The following is an 11,677-nucleotide window of genomic DNA, read 5'->3' as shown; positions in this document are numbered from 1 at the left end:
TGAGACGCAATAAAACATGATAAAAATACCTTACATGGCAAAATACATCACATATAGCTCCTGGGCTATATGGATGCATTTAACCCCTGCCAGAATATACAGAAAAACGGGAGATAGGCTCCGCCCCCTTTTCGGCGGCCTTATCTCCTCAGCACACTGGCGCCATTTTCCCTCACAGCTCAGTTGGAGGGAAGCTCCCTGGCTCTTCCCTGCAGTCACTACACTACAGAAAGGGTTAAAAAAAAGAGAGGGGGGCACTAATTAGGCGCAGTATTAAAACATACAGCAGCTATAAGGGGAAAAACACTTATATAAGGTTATCCCTGTATCTATATATAGCGCTCTGGTGTGTGCTGGCATACTCTCCCTCTGTCTCCCCAAAGGGCTAGTGGGGTCCTGTCCTCTATCAGAGCATTCCCTGTGTGTGTGCTGTGTGTCGGTACGTTTGTGTCGACATGTATGAGGAGAAAAATGATGTGGAGACGGAGCAGAGTGTCTGTAACAGTGATGTCACCACCTAGGGGGTCGACACCTGAGTGGATGTACTGTTGAAAATTACGTGACAGTGTCAGCTCTGTATAATAAAACAGTGGTTGACATGAGACAGCCGGCTACTCAGCTTGTGCCTGTCCAGACGTCTCATAGGCCGTCAGGGGCTCTAAAGCGCCCGTTACCTCAGATGGCAGATACAGACGCCGACACGGATACTGACTCCTGTGTCGACGGTGAAGAGACAACCGTGATTTCCAGTAGGGCCACACGTTACATGATTGAGACAATGGAAAATGTTTTATACATTTCTGATAATACGAGTACCACCAAAAAGGGGTATTATGTTCGGTGAGGGAAAAACTACCTGTAGTTTTCCTGAATCTGAGAAATAAAATGAGGTGTGTGATGATGCGTGGGTTTCCCCCCGATAACAATTGATGATTTCTTAAAAAGTATTGGCTGTATACCCTTTCCCGCCAGAGGTTAGGGTGCGTTGGGAAACACCCCCTAGGGGGGATAAGGCGCTCACACGCTTGTAAGAACAAGGGCTCTACCCTCTCATGAGATGGCCGCCCTTAAGGATCCTGCTGATAGAAAGCAGGAGGGTATCCAAAAATGTATTCACACACATACTGGTGTTATACTGCGACCAGCAATCGCCTCAGCCTGGAGGTGCAGTGCTGGGTTGGCATGGTCTGATTCCCTGACTGGAAATATTGATATCCTAGATAAGGATAGTATATTATTGCCTATAGAGCATTTAAAAGATGCATTTCTATATATGCATGATGCACAGCGGAATATTTGCCGACTGGCATCAAGTATAAGTGCGTTGTCCAATTCTACCAGTAAAATGGTCAGGTGATGCGGATTCCAAACGACATTTGGAAGTATTGCCTTTGAAAGGGGACATTTGGGGTCGGTCTTTTAGACCTGGTGGCCACGGCAACAACTGGGAAATCCACGTTTGTACCCCAGGTCGCCTCTCAAAATAAGACGCCGTATTATCAGGCGCAGTCCTTTGTTGGCAAGCGGACAAAAGGTTCCTCTTTTCTGCTCGTGACAGAGGGAGAGGAAAAAGGCTGAAGAGATTAGCCAGTTCCCAGGAACAGAAACCCTTTCCCGCCTCTGCCAAGCCCTCAGTATGACGCTAGGGCCTTACAAGCTCAGGCACGGTGGGGGCCCGTTCTCAATGAATTTCAGTGCGCAGTGGGCTCACTCGCAAGTAGACCCCTGGATCCTTCAGGTAATATCTCAAGGGTACATATTGGAATTCGAGACGTCTCCCCCTCGCCGTTTCCAAAAGTCGGCTTTACCGACGTCTCCCTCTGACAGGGAGGCAGTTTTGGAAGCCATTCACAAGCTGTATTCCCAGCAGGTGATAATCAAGGTACCCCTCCTGCAACAGGGAACGGGGTATTATTCCACACTATTGTGGTACCGAAGCCAGACGGCTCGGTGAGACCGATTCTAAATCTAAAATCTTTGAACACTTACATACAGAGGTTCAAATTCAAGATTGAGTCACTCAGAGCAGTGATTGCGAACCTGGAAGAAGGGGACTACATGATGTCTCGGGACATCAAGGATGCTTACCTTCATGTCAAAATTTACCCTTCTCACCAAGGGTACCTCAGGTTATGGTACAGAACTGTCACTATCAGTTCAGACGCTGCCGTAGGGATGGTCCACGGCACCCCGGGTCTTTACCAAGGTAATGGCCGAAATGATATCCCTTCGAAGGAAGGAAATTTTAGTTATCCCTTACTTGGACGATTCCCTGATAAGGGTAAGATCCAGGGAACAGTTGGAAGTCGGTGTAGCACTATCTCAGGTAGTGTTGCGGCAGCACGATTGGATTCTCAATATTCCAAAATCGCAGCTGGTTCCGACGACTTGTCTTCTGTTTCCTAGGGATGTTCCTGGACACAGTCCAGAAAAAAGGTGTTTCTCCCGGAAGAGAAAGCCAGGGAGTTATCCGAGCTAGTCAGGAACCTCCTAAAACCGAACCAAGTCTCAGTGCATCAATGCACAAGGGTTCTGGGTAAAAATGGTGGCTTCCTACGAAGCAATCCCATTCGTTAGATTCCACGCAAGAACTTTCCAGTGGAACCTACTGGACAAATGGTCCGGTCGCATTTTCAGATGCATCAGCGGATAACCCTGTCACCAAGGACAAGGGTATCCATCCTGTGGTGGTTGCAGAGTGCTCATCTTCTAGAGGGCCGCAGATTCGGCATTCAGGACTTGGTCCTGGTGACCACGGATGCCAGCCTGCGAGGCTGGGGAGCAGTCACACAGGGAAGGAATATCTAGGGCTTAGGGTCAAGCCTGGATACATCACTTCACATAAATATCCTAAGCTAAGGGCCATTTACAATGCTCTAAGCTTAGCAAGACCTCTGCTTCAAGGTCAGCCGGTGTTGATCCAGTCGGACAACATCATGGCAGTCACCCACGTAAACAGACAGGGTGGCACAAGAAGCAGGAGGGCAATGGCAGAAGCTGCAGGGATTCTTCGCTGGGCGGAAAATCATGTGATAGCACTGTCAGCAGTATTCATTCCGGGAGTGGACAACTGGGAAGCAGACTTCCTCAGCACGACCTCCACCCGGGAGAGTGGGGACTTCACCCAGAAGTCGTCCACATGATTAAAAAACTCGACCGGTATTGCGCCAGGTCAAGAGACCCTCAGGCAATAGTTGTAGACGCTCTGGTAACACCGTGGGTGTACCAGTCAGTGTATGTGTTCCCTCCTCTGCCTCTCATACCCAAGGTACTGAGATTGATAAGATGGAGAGGAGAAAGCACTATATTCGTGGCTCCGGATTGGCCAAGAAGGACTTGGTACCCGGAACTTCAAGAGATGCTCACGGAGGATCCGTGGCCTCTACCTCTAAGAAGGGACCTGCTCCAGCAAGGACCCTGTCTGTTCCAAGACTTACCGCGGCTGCGTTTGACGGCATGCCGGTTGAACACCGGATCCTGAAGGAAAAAAGGCATTCCGGATGAAGTCATCCATATCCTGATCTAAAGCCAGGAAGGATGTAACCGCATAAACATTATCACCGCAATTGGCGAAAATATGTTGCGTAGTGCGAGGCCAGTAAGGCCCGACGGAGGAAATTCAACTGGGTCGATTCCTATATTTCCTGCAAACAGGAGTGTCTATGGGCCTGAAATTGGGGTCCATTAAGGTTCAGATTTCGGCCCTGTCAATTTTCTTCCAAAAAAGAACTAGCTTCAGTCCCTGAAGTTTAGACGTTTGTAAAAGGGGTACTGCATATACAGCCTCCTTTTGTGCCTCCAGTGGCAATTTGGGATCTCAATGTAGTTTGGGTTCCAAAAGTCACATTGGTTTGAACCACTTAAATCTGTGGAGTTAAAATATCTCACATGGAAAGTGGTCATGCTGTTGGCCCTGGCCTGGGCCAGGCGCGTGTCAGAGTTGGCGCTTTTATCCTGTAAAAGCCCTTATCTGATTTTCCATTTGGACAGGGCGGAATTGAGGACTCGTCCTCAGTTTTTCCCTAAGGTGGTTCCAGCGTTTTCACCTGAACCAACCTATTGTGGTGCCTGTGGCTACTAGGGACTTGGAGGAATCCAAGTTGCTGGATGTTGTCAGGGCCCTGAAAATATGTTTCCAGGACGGCTGGAGTCAGGAAATCTGACTCGCTGTTTATCCTGTATGCACCCAACAAGCTGGGTGCTCCTGCTTCTAAGCAGACTATTGCTCGTTGGATTTGTAGTACAATTCAGCTTGCACATTCTGTGGCAGGCCTGCCACAGCTAAAATCTGTAAAAGCCCGTTCCACAAGGAAAGTGGGCTCATCTTGGGCGGCTGCCCGAGGGGTCTCGGCTTTACAACTTTGCCGAGCAGCTACTTGGTCAGGGGCAAACACGTTTGCTAAATTCTACAAATTTGATACCCTGGCTGAGGAGGACCTGGAGTTCTCTCATTCGGTGCTGCAGAGTCATCCGCACTCTCCCGCCCGTTTGGGAGCTTTGGTATAATCCCCATGGTCCTTACGGAGTCCCCAGCATCCACTTAGGACGTTAGAGAAAATAAGAATTTACTTACCGATAATTCTATTTCTCATAGTCCGTAGTCGATGCTGGGCGCCCATCCCAAGTGCGGATTGTCTGCAATACTTGTACATAGTTATTGTTACAAAAATCGGGTTATTATTGTTGGGAGCCATCTTTTCAGAGGCTCCTCTGTTATCATACTGTTAACTGGGTTCAGATCACAAGTTATACGGTGTGATTGGTGTGGCTGGTATGAGTCTTACCCGGGATTCAAAATCCTTCCTTATTGTGTACGCTCGTCCGGGCACAGTATCCTAACTGAGGCTTGGAGGAGGGTCATAGGGGGAGGAGCCAGTGCACACCAGTTAGTCCTAAAGCTTTCTTTAGATGTGCCCAGTCTCCTGCGGAGCCGCTATTCCCCATGGTCCTTACGGAGTCCCCAGCATCCACTACGGACTATGAGAAATAGAATTATCGGTAAGTAAATTCTTATTTTTTAAAGCAACTAACTAGCAGGTGGTGGAGGATAACATTTAGCCTTCTTTGAAATGGTTTTATAGATACATATAGTAATTAACCTGAGTTAGATAGCAATTTTTCCACCTTTTTTCTGAAATCCTGTCTGGTTAAACAAAATACCTGTTGTCAAACTGCAAGACCAGATCATGAAAGAACAAAAAGCTTAAATGTCTGTGGTAAGGCAAATTACACTGATCACCTTTTAGAATTTGTCATCTGCTGTGAGACAGTTTTAAAAAAATTTCGCTTGATATATGACCGCTAGATGGTTTTTCTACATTGTGCTTTACATAATAATGCTGCCTCTATCAAACACACCTGTGGCTGCAGATAAAAAAATAAATAAATGCACAAATAACTAGACCTCATGGCTCATATCTGAATTGTAGCTTCATTTATTTTGAAACCACTTTAAAAATTAAAGTATCTTCTGATTGATTCGGTACTGATAATAGTGTTAAAAATAGGTTACTGGTTAAACTTTAATTGCATATAGTTGGAAAAGAGATTTGAGGATATCAAGGTTTATTCAAGTGCATGTACCAGAAATATCTGCAACAGATATTTTAAGAAAGACCAATCATGTGGGTGAAAGTATACAGTTAAGGAGTGTATGTATGCAGCATAATCTCTGCTAAGCAGGGTCTGGATTTTATCCCTGATACCATGTGTCATCTTGTGATTGCGTGTCAATTTCCATCTGTTAAAAACTGCTTCTAATTGGATACCCTGGCGGGACCCACTGTAAATCGCGATCCCGCGTGGGAGGTGGACTGTGTGCGCTGGCGTGGACACTATGGCAGTACAGGGACCCCACTAGACCACCAGGGCAAGGGCACAGCTCTGTTTTCTTTCATAAACCGTTAATATAAGCCCACAGTACCCGGTGGTGAAGTCCAGCAAGGGTATAAGGCTTTGACCTGTAGACCCAGCCCCAGGGTGACATTTTAGAGTAAATGTTCCCACCCTGGAGCTGCATATCTCTCTCTCCCTCATTCCCCGTCAGCGTTTGGGCGCCATTAGGACAAGCTGAGCTGATCCTGGGACTGTTTGGGCAAATCCTCCTCTGTAAAGCTGCCTGCATGTAAGCGCTGTGCATTTTACAGTACACTTAAGTATTCTACATGTCTGCTGACAGTGTTGGTTAAGAGTGCATTTAGTCAGTGTTATATAGTACAAGTACCCTGTGATAAGCATCCAGTATTTACTGTGCATTGTTGTAACGAGTGAGTGTATAGCTATACTAAGTATTACTCTGTATTGCTAGTCCAGTGCAGTTTTATTGCATGTCATAATTTCTGCATTGTACAATGTGACTAGGTGTGTGTGCATATAGCTGCTGTGACCTCCATTTCGTGTATTCTCACTCAGATTGCTATCCCTATATTCTATAACCTGAGGGGGCGAAGTGCGTCAGGTTTGTCAGTTGATATAGGTGTTTCACAAGATATACTCTGTATTTTTCTCTGATTTTTAGTCACCATATACCTCTTGAGTCCCCTGTTTGTGCTGATCCAGTGTACAGGGGGTACTTGTCTGGTATTGTGCTGCTGTTATCGTATTGGGTTGCCTTGTGTTGAACTTTCAGATATGTCAGCTACAAGGGGCGACGGTGCTGGGGCTGATCCCACATTGCGTGGTGGTGTCGCTGCAGAAACATTTGAGGAAAACATTGCAGCTGAGGGTTCGGGGAGTTCCTTACCCCCCAGTGGGACCCTGTAACAAAAGGGGTTCTTAATGACCCACCTTGGGCTACTTTCTCCACGTTATTGAATACGCTAGTAACTAGACTTGCGCGCCCTTTGGACCACCTGTGCCGGTACAACTGCTTATGGTCCCTGCGGTTAACCCGCCATGGGTAGATCAGCTGTCCGCTCAGTTACAGCAATTGAACCAATCACTGACTACTCAGAAGTCTAACCCTCGCCCGCCTAAGGCTAAGGGGTCATCTAAGAGGGCCATTATTTCCTTGCAGTCCACCAACGTCCCAGATACTTAGTCTGATGAGGATGGCGTATATACTGACCCCATAGATTCTGACCCTGATGCTTCTGATGGGGAGTCTGTTTCACAGGTGGATGTCCCTGACTTGCTGGAGGTTATCAGGTTAATTCTCCAAATTACTGATGAACCGGAGCCGGATGCTGACCCTAAGAACATGTTTTACCTCACTCTGACCATCTAGTTGACACGTTGGGAATCCTGGGAAAATCCAGGAAAGAAATTCACACCTCCCAAGAATATGCTGGCTTGCTACCCCCTCGCGGCGGAGCTAAGTAAAAATTGGGAGACACCCCCGCCAGTGGATTCGCAGGTGGCGCGGCTGGTTGTATCCTCAGCTCTGCCTGTAACCACCGTCACTTCGCTGAAAGAACCGACAGATAAACGTGTGGAGGGTTTAAAGGCGATTTACACCCTAACAGGTGCAGCGCCTACGCCCACTATTGCAGCGACATGGGCTGTGGAAGCGTGGGCTCAGGAGCTGGAGGTGGAGCTGCCTTCCAACGCTTCTGATCATGCCAGACAATGTCTGTCGTATATTGTCACAGCTTCGTATTACATTAAGGAGGCGGCTTCTGATGCCGGTATTCTGGCGGCCAAGGCTTCTAAGTCCATATTGGCTCGCCGGATTCTCTGGTTGCGGTCCTGGTCAGTGGATCTGGACTCTAAGAAAACCCTGGAGGTGCTCCCTTTTAAGGAAGACATTCTTTTTGGAGAAGACCTCAACAAGATAGTGACTGACTTAGCTTCTGCTAAGACGGCATGTCTACCTAGTACTGCTCCTTCAGTGCCGAAGGCTGAGTACTCCTTTTCGTCCTTCAGGGAAAGCAAAAGGTCAGGCGTACCCGAAACAGGTTCGCACTTCCAAGGCCAAACCCAAACAGGCCTGGGCTGCCTGTCGGCCTGGTTCCAAAACTGACCAGCATGACAGGGCGGGCCTCCCTCTGGGGGATCCCAGGGTGGGGGGGCCGGCTTCTAGGGTTTACCCAGGAATGGTTGAGGACCACTTCCGATGCCTGGGTACGGGAAGTCGTCACTCGAGGTTACGCCGTATCATTCAGAAATAGTCCCCCTCATCGATTTTGCCTAACAGACGTCCCTTCGGATCAGGTGAAGGTAAAAATTCTTCATTTGGTGGTACAGTCCCTCCTGGACACAGGAGTGGTAGTACAGGTGCCTCTGGCTCAGAGGCAAGGGGTACTATTCACCGCTGTTCCTAATCCTGAAACCAAATGGGTCTTCCCATCCCATTCTCAGCCTTAAGACCTTGAACAAATTTGTGAAGGTCTCCAAGTTTCATTTGGATACTCTTCGATCTATTGTTCTGGCTTTAGAACCTGGGGACTATATGGTCTCCCTGGACATATAGGATGCTTACCTGCATATTCCGATTGCAGTGTCACATCAGCAGTACCTGAGGTTTGCGGTTGGCAACCTCCATTACCAATTTTGGGCGTTACCTTTTGGTGTGACCATGGCCCCACGAGTCTTCACCAAGGTCATGGCGGTAATGATGGCTGTACTCCGCCGTCAAAGGGTCAGGATCCTACCGTATCTGGACAACTCGATAGCGTCCTCTTCTACTTCCACAGCGCCCAGATCTCGTTCAGAGCCCCTGTGTATATCAGCATTTAGCCCGGTTGGCTTTGACGGCGTGGCTCATGAAGCTTCCGTCTTGAGGGCCAAAGGATTTTTTGAGGTGGTCATTCAAACCACGTTGAAGGCCCGGAAACCGGTTTCTGCTCTGATTTACCATAGGGTCTGGAACTCTTACTTTACTTGGTGCGCATCTATCGATTATGACGCTTACAAGTTTAGTACGGCCAAACTTTTGGCCTTTCTACAACAGGGCCTGAACTTGGGCCTTCGTTTGGCTTCCATCAAGGTTCATATTTCTGCCTTGTCGGTTTGGTTCCAGAGAAAGATTGTGACTTTACCTGATGTGCATACATTCACTCAGGGTGTGTTGCGGATTCAACCGTCTTATATCTTGGGAACTGTCGGTGGTTCTGGAGGCGTTGCAAAGGTCTCCGTTTGAGCCGCTTGAATCTGCAGACCTTAAGTGGCTTTCTCTTAAGTTATGGGTTCTGCTGGCTATTGCCTCTGCTAGACGGGTGTCGGATCTGGGTGCCTTGTCTTGTAGGTCACCTTATCTGATTTTTTTTTTTTCTTTCTTCCACACGTCCCGAATATTTACCGAAGGTGGTGTCTTTCCACCTTAATCGGATCGTGGTTCCGGCCTTTGCCTCTCCTGACTTGTCTTTCAAAGAGCGGTATTTGGAAGTCTGATTCTCTCTTGTTCTGTTTGGTTTTCACAAACATGGCTGGCCTGCTCACAAGCAGACCCTAGCCGGATGGATTAGAACGGTGATTGCACATGCTTATGTACAGGCTGGCCTTCCAGTTACTGCTACCATAACGGCCCATTCTACTCGGTCGGTTGGACCTTCTTGGGCGGCCCGCTGTAGTGTGACCCTTGAACAATTGTGCAAGGTGGCTACGTGGTCCTCCGTAAACATGTTTATAAGGTTCTATGCCTTCGATACTTCCGCCTCCCAGGATGCTTCCTTTTGGACGCTGGGTTCTTGTGTCCTCTACAATGCGTCACCTCCCATAAAGAACTGCTTTAGGACATCTATATTGCATGCTCTCCTCTACAGATTCTTGGACTCATTATTTTAGAAAAGAGATTTAAGGTAAGAACTTACCATTGTTAATTCTGCAAGGTACACTGCGCTCCACAGGGCGCCCACCCTGATGCACTTAGCTTCTTTGGGTTGGCATGGCATTAGCCGCTGACAATTTTTCCTGTCGTGAGAATGAGGTGTATGTGGCTACTAACAATTATCTCTTGCCTGCTACTGCATTGGACTGGTTAACAAAAACTGAGCTCCTGTGCATGGAGGTAACACAGCAGGTGCACAGGAGACCTGCAAAACATGTGCGATGTGGAGGTAATGAGGATAGAGTTTGCAGACCTATGCATTAATGAGACCTCATCCTGTTACTCAAATTAGTTGCGAGTCTAAAGGGCCTTATACATAAGATATTTCTCCCAGAGCTGTCTGCTGAGCCATCTAGAACAGACCGCTCAGCACACATCTCTCCCCTGCTAAGCATGCAGCGCGATGTGTGCTGAGCGATGGAGGGGGGCTGGGGCTCATTTCACCCAGCGGTGAAATGAGCTATCGAACTAGATTTGGCTGGCATATAAACCAATCTAGTACTGGTGATGCATGGGGCATATGCATGGAGAGAGCTGTGCTTAATTTCTAAAGGTCTGTACTTTGAGGGAGATGTGTGCTGAGCGAACCGCTGAGCACACATCTCCGATCAGCACAGCGTGATGTGCTGAGGGAGGGGTGGGACATGGGGGGGCCATTCATTTCACCCAGCGGTCAAATGAGTGACCTGCTAGATTGTGCCTGCATGCAGGCCAACATAGCGATAGCAACGTGCGGGGACCGCGAATCGCTGTCGCCGGCATCCCTACACACAGAGCGATGGGTTCCTAATTTCTAAGCAATCTAGTCAGATTGCTTAGAAATTAATTGAACGTCGCTGTGTGTGTGTGTACACCCCTTAAGCAATCTAGTCAGTGATAATGTCAAATATCTTAAAACACAAAGCTATACTCTATTACCGTGGAGCCGCTAGACTAATTCCACACACTACGTACTAAGTACGCTATTTGCGTACTGAGTACCGTATGGATACGCACTTAGCGTATCAGATGCTGTGCGGTGGGCATGACGCACACGTGGCACGTACGCACACGGATTCACGCTGCGTACTAAGTACGCTATTGGTGTCCTGAGTAACGTATTGATACGCTATTAGTGTACAACGTACACGCGGTGCGGACGCACACAGTGATATACAGTAAACCTTAAGTAATGAAACAGTGTAAGGATATGCTTATACTTTAAACCATGGGTCTTCAACCTGTGGCCCTCCAGCTGCTGTGAAACTACACATCCCAGCATGCCCTGCCACAATTTTAATATTAAAGTATGCTAAAACTGAGGCAGGGCATGCTGGGATGTGTAGTTCCACAGCAGCTGGAGGGCCGTAGGTTGAAGACCCATGCTTTAAACCTTAGCAGCCTAGTACTGCAACAATGTAATACTTTAAAACCTTAAGTAGCGCTGGCGGTATGAAGTACCCGCAGTGCTTACACCTTACCAATGCTTATACTTTAAACCTTATAACGATTAATACGCTATGAAAGCCCTTGGCAGGAAAGTGAAAACACCGGTTTGTGGTAAACCACTGGGCTCTAACACCGCAGTGGATTATTCAGAGAAAAGGGGTAAACAGATACAAGTTATACACTACAGGCTAACAAGGAAATCTAAACAGAATAATGGCTACAGAAAATATACATACGTGGGGAATCGTTCGCAAGCGCGTCCTGGACCAGTCCTCAGCTACCTGGTAGAAAGCCTTCAGAGTCTTGTGTCCGGCTAGGCAACAGTGGTCTTTTTATACACAACATACATTCACAATACAATGGTCACTGTAACCTCATTGGACACAGGGATATGTCTCTACATTACAGCAAAGGTCATAGGTGGATTTGAACAGGTAGGCGATGTCCTTTCCCAACTGCTCTGGTGGGAGGTATCCTCTGGAT

The sequence above is a fragment of the Pseudophryne corroboree genome, chromosome 6 (genome assembly GCF_028390025.1).
Source record: "Pseudophryne corroboree isolate aPseCor3 chromosome 6, aPseCor3.hap2, whole genome shotgun sequence".
Taxonomy (NCBI): Eukaryota; Metazoa; Chordata; class Amphibia; order Anura; family Myobatrachidae; genus Pseudophryne; species Pseudophryne corroboree.
This window is presented reverse-complemented; position numbering follows the sequence as displayed.